This window comes from Falco peregrinus, unplaced genomic scaffold (assembly GCF_023634155.1).
Source record: "Falco peregrinus isolate bFalPer1 unplaced genomic scaffold, bFalPer1.pri scaffold_40, whole genome shotgun sequence".
Classification (NCBI taxonomy): domain Eukaryota; kingdom Metazoa; phylum Chordata; class Aves; order Falconiformes; family Falconidae; genus Falco; species Falco peregrinus.
This window is the reverse complement of record NW_026599607.1, coordinates 562,620-573,807: the sequence shown is the minus strand read 5'-3', so window position 1 is coordinate 573,807 and position 11,188 is coordinate 562,620.

The following is an 11,188-nucleotide window of genomic DNA, read 5'->3' as shown; positions in this document are numbered from 1 at the left end:
AAGCCAAAGCCGGTTCTGCGGTTTGGACAAAGAGCAGGACGTTACTGAGCCTGCGCCAGGTGTGGGGGCAACTAGCGGTCACGAGGAAGACTCACCTGCCTTCATCCTCAGGACTCCTGACGACCACCACCAGGGGACACTGCGCAAACTCAGTTGAGAGAAAAATATGGAAATGACTCGCAGAGCTAATTTTAATACAAAGTGGGGATAGGTAATGCATATGTATAGGCGTATTACGACATAGTTATGAATATGTAATGAGTTGCCTTATAAAATCACGCAAGTTTTCGCGCCAGGCGCGCACAATTTTTGGCGGGACTACCCCCGTGCTGCCCAGCGCTGATTAAACATACCTACTTTACAATCTTACGGATTGTGGAGTCCGTTTTCCGCGCGTCATAAGGAACCAATCTGTTTAAAGCACGCGACCTCTGATAACATATATAAACTCGTGCTTCTGCACAATAAGTCGGCATTTGCTAGCATCAAACAGCGTCCCGTCTATCCATCGCAGCAAACTGGAGACCCCGATGTGATGGGTTTATGAACCGCCAGGCTGAGCGGCAGGCTGCAAGTCCCACAGAACGTTGAATGAGCTGCTGAAAGGTAGCAGGAACCGGCAAATGAAGTCCCTCTGGAACTGAGAGATGAGCTGTGGGAAACATGGGAATCAAGTGTCTTCCCCTGTGAGGGATGTATATGGACTCATAAAGGGTCTTCTAGTCAGATCCGGGAGCCCATGCCTCAGTCTCCCCAAATGGTGACCCCTATGGTGGTGCTCCCAAGCCTTGGAAGAATAAGGACGGAACTGGTCGATAAAAAAGCCAGCTCGTGGAAGAGGGCTGCGTTCCGGAGGAGACGGCTTGGCTGAACGATCGTCTTGCTGTCTGGACCAGGCGGACAACCTAAACCCCGAGGATAACACCTGTATGCATGGAGACAGGTGAGCAGCCAAGAAACTTTAGAGACTTTGAAAGAATGAAAGTGTTCAGCAGACAATTGTATGATGCTGCCGCAGAGGGGAACTCCGTGTCGGGAATGCATTTAACATCTTGGTGGCAAATTCTGACTACTCTTTGCCAAGTGTGGACTAATTCTACTAGCGGTGCTAAACCAGAGGAAGCTGTAAATTCCACCGACAGCGCGGCTCTTCTCAAGACACCGTCAGCGATGGCGATTCTGTCCACACCTCCTCTGCCCCCAAAGCTTCTGTCACTGACTGCAGCGACCCTCACAACACAGGACCAAGCACGGGAACAGGACAGCTCGGACAATGATTTTATTGACAATGATAAACCTTTTGATCCAGGTCCTATAGATCTGGAAAAGGAGCTAGACCTTTCCACCACCCCCTTGTCTCTCCCGATGCATTGATTGTATTTTGGGGGAGGGTGAAAGGGGGTCTGAGGGATTGGTGGCAGGAATGCAAGTGGGAAACACTTAAGTGATGGGTTTTGGGAGTCACTAGGGCATGTTCAGTATTTTGTCAGACAGATCAACCTGCAGAGTGGCAGCCTGTGCAATACGAGGCTGTTAAAGGGTTAAGCAAAGCAGTGGGGGAAGGGAGGATTCATAATACATTTGCTATGTCCCTTCTTGAAGTGATGGCAGAGCCTTATACACTCACACTGCATGATTGGAAGTTACTGCTTTGTATGGTACTAACTGATACAGTATATGATGTGGTTATCTGATTTTTGTGAGCTATGTGTAGTGGCCTTGACTGAAAACCTTAATCGGGGAATTGCTGTTAACTGTGAGCAGTTGGCTGGAGCAATTAACTGTGCCGATTCTGTGACTCAGGCAAGGTATCCCAGGGACGACTGTTTGCAAATGAAGGAATGGCTATTAAGGCAGTCAGGGTGCGGGAGTCTTGCCACAGTCTTGCAGGGTCCTAGAAAGTCACTAACTTTAATACTAACTTGATTGATTGGCTTCAGAATATTTTGCAGCAAGTCGAACATCAGGAAGCTCAAGGGTTGCTTTTAAAACAACGAGCTGTGATAATGTCAATGAAAACTGTAAACGGGCAACTTTCACAATCGCAACCCCAACATGTGTCAAATGATTGTAACGCAGAACTCACAGCAGACTGTAATTCTCAGGCTGAGTTCTGGAATGCAGCATAACACATTTTTGCTTCTCTAATCTCTTCTGTAAGAATAGTACACGCTCTTAACTTGCTTAGTAAATTAGGCTGCTAGCTTGCTAATCAAAGTAATACCACAAATACTATTTTTTTCCTGGCTTATTTACAGATGTTGATTCTGTCCATCATATGTTGCTACAGAACCGAGTTGCTATTGATTTTTATTATTAGCACAGGGACACAAGTGTGAAGACTTTGATAGGATGTGTTATGTGAATCTGAGTGACCACTCTGAATCAATCCACTAAAGCATACAATACTTAAAAGCCTTAAAACAAAGATCTGCAACAGAGCCAGGGGCGGGAGGCCTTTGGTCTCTTCTCACGGCTGGGAAACTTTGGGCCATGACTCAAAAGTATTACAGGATTTATTATAATTATCTTTAACCACCTTATTGATGTTTGCCTTATGTCTCCCATGCCTTTTTTCCTGTATTCAGTGTTTAGTTGATTGTAACATAAATCAGGTCATGGTCACCCAGCTACACACAACCTTTGCCTTGTCGCAATTAACAAGCAAAAAAGAGGAGGATAGAGAATGTCTGGAGAGAGATGTAGGAGAGGAAGCTGGAGAATATTTGACCTAACAAGAGATGAGAGAACAGCTGGGTATTGTGAAGGAGACTAGGAAAGATAAACATGGTTATCTAGTGTTTAATAGGTGTCTGCACACTTGTAGTGACATATAGCTATGTAACTGCATGAATGATTCCTGCCCTGAGCCTGGTGGCGCATACAGCTGCGGTTTGTGTCCGGGCTCAGATGTAAATAGGGGCTTCTCTGTTATGGTAAAAGTGTTTCTCTTTGCATAAAAAAGGGAGGGAATGAGGGGAATGACCCCAGAGGTATGTTCAGAGAAGGCATGCGATGTTTCGAACTTTTTGACTGAACCAGTTCTTGTTTGGTGTGCCCTTCCACCTATGTATAATGTTAATCCAAAAGAAGCTGATATTGTTTACACTTTGTCGATAATTGTCTTTCTGTAGATACTAATGTAGTAGGAGGCTATGATGGGAACGTGTGGCAGCGGTTCTTCTCTTATCCAGAGTAACAGCAGGGAAAGCATTAAAGAGTTAAATCACCTTGTTTGGTAGGCAGTTCAGAATCTGAGTCAAATTTGCCACTGCTTTTTGGTGTTGGTTCAAGGACATGGCTGTGAGGATTTTGATGGTATGTGCTGCGTGCATTTTAGGCGCCCCACTGCAGCAACATGTTAACAAAATCTGAGAAAATGTCAGCCTTCTTTTGGCATCCATTCACTCAGTTGGCAGTATTGTTTGTTTGCTATTGCCTTGGTTGCTGTCATGTTTGCAAGGGCCCTGCAGAACATGGCAAACCTGGTACTAGCTGTTCAAAAACAAAAAGGGGAAATTGTAAAACTGTACGGAACAAAGACAGTGGGTTATTTTGACATTGATAATATGTCTTAGTTGGTTTTTTATTTGTTCTATTACTTGTGCCTTGTTTTTGCTCGGTTTCAGGGGTTCTTTTGTGCAACAGGAAGGGGGAGATGCAGGAGCGGGCTGGAAACTAGGACCATGCGCGGCAATCAGTTAGCTGAGGGGAACGTGCTCGAGCTTGTCTAGACAACAATTAACATGATGAGGCATGTTTGCAGAGCACAGGGGAGCGGGAGACGGATGGCGCCAAGGAAAGGCAATACCTTGCGGTTAATTGCTGGTAGTTAACCACCAATCAGGGATTGCCTAGTATGCAAGGCTTAGCTTCAAGAACCAATTAGTTTAAAACGTGCAGCCAGCTCAAGACGGTTGTACAAGGCCTTGGCTCGGTAGGTTTGGAATATGTCAAGGGGTGGACGTTCCATAACCACTCTCGGCAACTACCTGCAGTGGTTGAACATCCTCAGTTCAAAAAGTGTTGCCTTGGCTCACATGGAATGCTGCATACATTAATAAGACTCTCAGAGGCTTTTCTTCTCCAGAGTGAACAGCTGTAGATCTCTCACCCTGTCTTCCTGGGAGACATGTTCCAGTCCCTTCAAGAAGCTTGGTGGCCTTTTGCAGGACTTTAGTAGGTCAACAACTCCCTTGCTCTGGGAAGCCCAGCCCTGGACACGGCCCTCCAGATGTGGCCTCAGCAGTGCTGAGAGGAGGGGAAGGGTCACCTCCCCCCATCGGCCAGCGATGCTTTTCCTAATGCAGCCCAGGGGGCCGTTGGCCTTTGCCATGAGGGTGCATCGATGGCTCCTGCTCAGCTGCTTGTCCTCTGGCACCCAAAGGTCCTTCTCTGCAGAGCTGCTCTCTGGCCGGCCTGCCACCAGCAGGATAGCCCCAGGAGGGCTGGATCACGGGCTGGCCTCCCCCAGGGGCTCGCTCAGCACCAGCAGCAGCATCTTGCCCATCCTGGAGATGAGCTTCAGCTCTGGCACAGGCCGCAGGGTGCTACAGAGTCACCTGGGAGAGCAAAGCCCTCTCCTGCCAGGGCTGCGCAGCCCACGCCTGTTGCCCTCTGGCCTCGGGGACTGCAGCCCTTGCTCTCGTGGTGGGAACGTCCTTCATCCTTCTGCTGCCCCCTGCCACCCGCTCCAGCATCCTCTGCTGGGCAGCAAACCCCTCCCACACAAGGGCTCCCATCCCTGGGTACCGGTGTCCGTGTGACAAGCCTGCCCTTGGCCCTGGTGCCACCCCTGAGGTGCTGCAGCCCACATGGGCCCCAGAGCCCACCGCCTGGGGCGCGGGCAGCAGGAGCCCCCTGTGCCACCACAGAGCTGTGACATCAGTGCCGTAAGCGCTGAGGAGGGGCAGGGCAGCTCCCACGCCTTTGGCGGTGGATGGAGACACAAGGTCTGTAGGGGAGACCTACAGGAAAGATGAGGGGAGGGGGACGCTCTGTGTGAGGTCAGGGCAGCTCAGATACATGGAGCTCTTGTATTGGACAGGCAATGAGGTTGGGTGAGAGCTTGAGTGTGGATCAAAGGGGAGAGCAGCCAGGGTGGCAGTGTGGGAGGAATTAGTTGTGGTTTGACACTGGCCAGCACCCAAATGCCCAGCATCTGTTGCTCACTGACCCCTTACATGCCCAGCGTGATGGGGGAGAGGATCAGAGGAAAACTAACAGGTCAGGAAAATAACAGTTCAATAGGAGAAGCAAAAGCTTTGTGTGCAAGGAGAGCAACAGGAGCAATTCGCTCACTCCTTGCCATGGGCAGCAGGGGTTCAGCCATCCCCAGAAAAGCTGCTCTTCAGGACATCTATCAGTGACACGGGAAGACAAATGCCATGATCACAAATGTCCTCTTTTCATCCTCCTTTCCCCGAGCTGTTATTGATGAGCACAACGTCCTGGGATATGCAATATCCCTGTGGTCACTGGGGGTCAGCTGCCCCAGCTCCTTGCATCCCCCCAGTCTCCTTGTAGCGCAGGCAGAGTGTGAGAAAGAGAAGCCTTGGTGATTACTCTGCAGCGGTGGCCAAAACACTGGTGTGTGGTCAGCGCTGCCTTAGGAAGAGATGCAAAGCACAGCACCAGAAGGGCTGCTGTGAAGAAAATGCACTCCATGCCAGCCCGAGCCAGGACAGAGTGACAGGTCATACAGTCAGGGTGAGGCATGAACAATGTCTGCTTGAAATGACCTGAGGAAACCTGTGGATCACAGAGCCTGTCTCTTCTGGGGGAATCTGTCTCCTTGGTGATCACTGCACAGGTAAGCAAGGATGCCAGGAGCCCAGGGGCTTGTGGGTGAGTTCCCCAGACCAACCAGGCCACCCACTCTGATGCTCATCTGCACCTGGGACTCACCAAAGACAACAATCTGCTCAGGGATTTGAAGACCAGTGCCACCTTGCTTCTAGTAGTGTGCAGTTGTGGTGTCCCTGATGGCCAGGCATGTGTGGAAGGAGAGCAGCAGAGCACAGCCCAGGACAGGAGGGAAGGAGAACCTGGCCTGCTGAGGGCACTGGCAGGTGGGATCCCATGGGGGCAGGGCCCTGAGAGCATCCCTAGGCCTTCCTGGCCCTGACCAGCCTCACCTGGGGCCTCCACCCAAAGCTTTGTCCATGGCTCCAGGAGCCCACTGAAGCCAGGCAGGAGATTCAGCCCCAGCCCAACCTGTGCTGTAGGTGTGCGGGTCTCCAGGCACAACCATAGGAACAGCCTGGCCTGTCTATGGACCTTGTTGGTTCGGAATGTCAGCATCACTTCCCAGCTTCATTCTGAATGGGGTTTGCCAATGATTTGAAACCGTGGCCCTCTAAGTCCTGGGGATATTCTGCTGCCTCCCTTCCTTCCTCAACTCCCTCCCACATACACACCTTCCTCGCTGTAATGGCTTGTCTCTGGCCAAAAGCCCAGCAGCCACCCAGCCGCTTCCTCCCCTCTTCCCTCCACAGTCAAGGCCAAAATATTAACACAGCGGTCTACATGTGGTGTTACGAGTGATGATAACGTGGAAAAAATAATTTCCCTCACTGCCTTGTCAAGGCACCTCTTCATACGCTCCAGGGCACGGCTGGCTGCCTCTGCTACCAGGTCATGGGGTGGGATTGTGTTTTGCCTTCTGTCCCCCAGCACCAGCAGGGCCTTTTCTGCACAGACACTGCCCAGCCAGGCAGGTCCCAGGCCCTGCAGCTGCAGGGTGTTAGTCCATGCGAGGGAGGTGCAGGCTCTGCCCTTGGTCCGTCCTGCATCTGTGCAGCTCCTGACAGGGCGGCCACCCCACCTGCCAGGGTTCCCCTCCATGGCATCCCTAGGGCACAGGGATGCTCCTCTCAGTTTGGTGCCACCGACAGACACTGTGAGAGTTGCCTCCACTGGGTCATGTGTACAGCTCTTAAACTGTAATCAGGAGAGTCCCCTGTGCTGCCCACACTGCCCCAGTATGTCCCAGTGGCCTCCAGGTGGGGTGTGAGCCCTTCCCCACTGCTCTCTCAGCCTGACCATCCAGCTGGTGTTTTACTCATCTCTTTCTGTTCGCACCCAGAGTGTCATGGCCTCGCTTGGGCAGAACAACACTGAGGGAGACCATGGCCAGAGTTTTGTAAAGCTGAGGGAAATGACATCCACTGTGGAGCTCCTCACGCACAACTGCAGGCTGTCAGGTTGGCGAGGTAGATGGCAAATCTCATAAGCAGTCATAAGCCATCACAGTGAGAAGAAAATACTCTGCTGAAATGAAAAAGAGAATCAGTAAGTGCTGGGCAGCAAATCCTCAGTAAGAGATGGCTCTGGTCGTACAGGAAACTGAGCGTGGCTTTGGGGAGAATGGTGGGGATGGAGCCCAGGTCGAGGAGGGAGAGGTTATGAGGATGAAGCACATGGGGGTGCGGAGGAGGTGATCGCACAGTACAGTGGTGACGATGAGGCTGTTGGCCATGAGGGCAGCCAGGGAGATGCCCAGGAGAGCCAGAAGTGCAAGACCTGCAGCTCCCGCGTGTCTGCCAATGCCAGGAGGAGGAACTGGGTTAAGGGGTAGCCACTTGGCATCTGGTGCCTCCTGGCACAGAGATTGTCTGAGAGGGAAAAGAGTTAGGCAAGACTTTGCTGAGCAAAACCTAACATATTTCTCAGAGGAACCCCAATGAAAAGGCCTCTCTGCTTTCCCGAAGACCTTTAGTAGATCTCTCATGAGTTGGTTTTTGCTGAGGGTGCTCCAGGGAGTAGGAGACTCTGCTGTGGGCTCTGCAGGAGTCAGTCCTTCCCTACAGCAGTAGCGAAATAGGAACGTGGCGTGATCTAGGATTAAATACACTCAGGGCATCAAAGGGCTTCACAGCATTGCCACCCCGTGTTCACCCAACTATGGAGCGGAGTTGAGGGGATTTTTCTCTGTGTATTTTGTTCCGGTTGCCCCACCACAGCTGAGGAGTGGTTTTGGCACTGCCATTCCTGCTGCACTGCAGGTGCCATCAGGTGGGCCCTGAGAGGCAAAGAGACAGTCCCTTTGTGCGGACTGAGGACAGCCAGTCTGTCCACCCGCCCTGGTTTCAGCTGCCCTGTGCTGGCAGCTCCTTGACCTGCAGGACTGTCACCCCCAGTGCTTCCCAGAGAAGGAACTGGACGCTGCTGAGAGCAGAGGCAGCCAGTTTCCAAGTACCGATCTGCAAACTCCTCATGCTGCCTCATCATACCTGAGAAGGATCTCCGCTCTGCCCCTGCAGCCAGGGACACAGAGGGCACATTGCAGCTGCCTGTGCACAGCTACCCAGCAGCACTCCTGGGGTGTCTTCTCCATGGGGCTCCCTGATCACACAGCGATGCCACCGGAGAGTTGTGCCCTTCTGGAGCGCAGCCTGCAGCCACCCAGCTCCTGAAGGTGGGCTGTCCTGAAGTGAGAGGTGTCTCTTTTGGACTTCTGGGAGCTTAGGTATCAGGAGGCGATTGGGAGACCTTACTGCCATAGGCTAACCTGTATGGCAAGAGCCCTCAGGCTGGTCTCTCAAAGGACAAAGCAGAAAGGGAGAGGAGTGAGAATGATGTGAGAGAACAGCCCTACAGACATCGAGGTGAGTGAAGAAGGAGGGGAGCAGCGAGACAGAGGCTGGGTGGGATCCTGCAAGCCAGTGGTCAAGTAACCGCCCGCTGACAGCCACAGGGCAGCGCAGTGACAATGCACGTTTAGGTGTCTGCAGGTTCTTTGCATCAGCGTTCTAGCACAGCTGCCAGATGGGCCAGCAGCTGTGATGCTCCCCTGGATCTGAAACCCTGCATCATTCGTGTCCACCTTGGTACTAGGAGCAAAGCAATGGTGGAGTCTCATCTCCCAGGGGCAGTGAGGCAGGAGAGCAGCAGAGTGCAGGCCCCAGGTCCCACACTGGCAGGCTGTGGCCTGTGCAGAAGGAGGGAACGCTCCTTCGGGTGCCCTGGAATTGCCTCACCGGTCTAAACCGCGTGGTGGATGCCTGGGCTGTTGGAGGCTGCTGTCCTTGCCGAGCAGCTGTGCTGAGCTCTGCCACCTGCCTTGGCACTTGGTTCCCTCAGGGTCACAGCTCTGTCTGCAACAGGACGGGCTGCAGCTGCCTCTGCGTGGGCCCCTGGCTGAGGGCACTGCTGCACATCTGGGCTGAAGCCCCCCAGCTGTGGCACCAGCCCAGCTCTGCCTGGCCATAAGGCAACCTGGTACCAAGTGTCCCCGAGCCCGGGGGTGCAAAGGCTTTGCTTCAGAGCAGAGACATGGCCTGGGCAAGGGAGAGCTGAGTCTTGAGCCCTCGGACTGTGCAATGAAGTGCTGAAATGGGCTCTGCAGGGCTTACTGAAGCTCTGGGGACATCCTCCCCGCCCTGCCTGCAGAACCACCAGACACACACATGCACACACACTCTTTTAGGAGTACTTGGGTCCTTTACTGCAGTCTTCCTGGTGTCCTCTCTAGTAATGCGTTAACAAAAGTTGATACTCCTGCACAAAACTTTTTCTAGTAAGAGAATTGCCACTGCTGGAAATAAGTGTGTCCCCCCAGGTGAGGCAAGGCCCGTGAGGGATTGCCTCATCCTGCTGCCCAGCAGGTTCCCCTGCAGCCCCAGGGACAGCTGGAGGGAGCCCAGAGGGGCAGAGGAGGGAGGCAGGGAGAGCTCAAAAGCAGCCCTTGGTGGGGGGCTGCTGAGAGCTCCCTGCTGGAGAAATCTGCAGAGCCCTGGAGCCGGTAAGTGTGTGGCTGCAGGGCACTGCCTCTGCAGTTCCTAGCCGGGTCTGCAGCAGCTGGGGCCCCCCCAGCCTGTGGGACCGTGTGGGAGCCTTGTGCTGTGGAGGAGGCCAGTGTGCTGCAGAGCAGGGCTTCCCTGCTGCAGCGTGGGAGGGCCAGGGCATGTGGGCTGCCTTGTGCCAGGGCCGGCTGCAGGGCTGTGAAGGTGGCTGTGCAGGCAGGGGTGCCCAGGGCTGTCCTTGCCAGCAGGGTCCCTGCAGCCCAGGGGGCTGTGTGCTGGGGCAGGGGCTCTGCCGCCTGCCAGGGGCAGCTCTCAGCCTGCCGGGGGGCTCCCGTGCAGCTCTGGGGGCGTATGGACTGAGCCCTGATAGGGAAGGATCTCTCTGCTGTTGAGAGTGTGCCGCAAGGGTGAGCGCTGCTTACAAGTATAGGTTACCCTCAGAATATGTCTGGATGAGACTTTTTGTATCGAAGGTCAGCGCAGGGATTGCTATGATAAATCCAGGGCTCTCCTCAATCTGTGTTTTCAGTTTTCTGTTGTTGGGGGCAGGAGAGGGAAGGCAGAAATGTTAATGGAGAGCTCGAGTTTGAAGATGTCCCTGAGACTGCCAGCTGTAACTCTGAGTGATGAGGAGGTCTGCCAGGAGCCTCCTGAAGTGCCCTCAGCCACTCCTCCGCCTATGAACAGCAGCAGCAGCACCTTTGCTGGAGCCATCAGGGTCGTTCTGAGCTGCCCTTTTCCCCCTGCGGACAGGACCCTGTGCCCAGCCAGTGCCCTTCAGAGAGGCACGTTTGTGCGGGGCCAGTGCTCAGAGGCAGAGATGTGGTCTGTGAGCACTGACAGGGAAAGACCTGGCACAGGGAGATACCTCCCACAAGGAAAGTCTCCTGACATCCAGGATATTGCAAGGACTGATAGGAAACTTCAGACAGAATTGTTGTTGAAGGGAGAATCAGAAAGCTCTCTCTGACCATGTGCAGTGCAGACCCCTTTCTCTGAGGCATCCCCCTGGCCTGCTCTCCCCCCAGCAAAGCCTCTGCCCTCAGGGCTGGGGGTCCCGAGGTGTGAGCCACCCCCTCTGCAGCCAGAGCTCCAGCAGAGCCGCGGTGCAGCTCTGCAGCCACGTGCCCCGGTCCCTCTGCAGAGCACAGGGGCTGAGAGCAGCTGCCCGGCAGTGTTGGTGTGTGGGAGGTGGCGAGCAGAGCTGGGCAAGGGCAACGCTGCCCTCAGTGCCTGGCTCGCTCGCCCTGGACACTCTTACCTAGACCATCAGTGCAATTTTACTTCTTTCTCTGCCGTTTTGGGTTAGTTTTATTCTCTAGCTCTTGCTGTCAGGCTCTCTGGGGATGGGTGTTTCAGCTGCAGAGTCACACTCTGACCTTGTGGGTCCTCTCCTGCAGGTGTGTCCATGGGAACAAGTGTCCCAGCTTTCCTCTCACCCG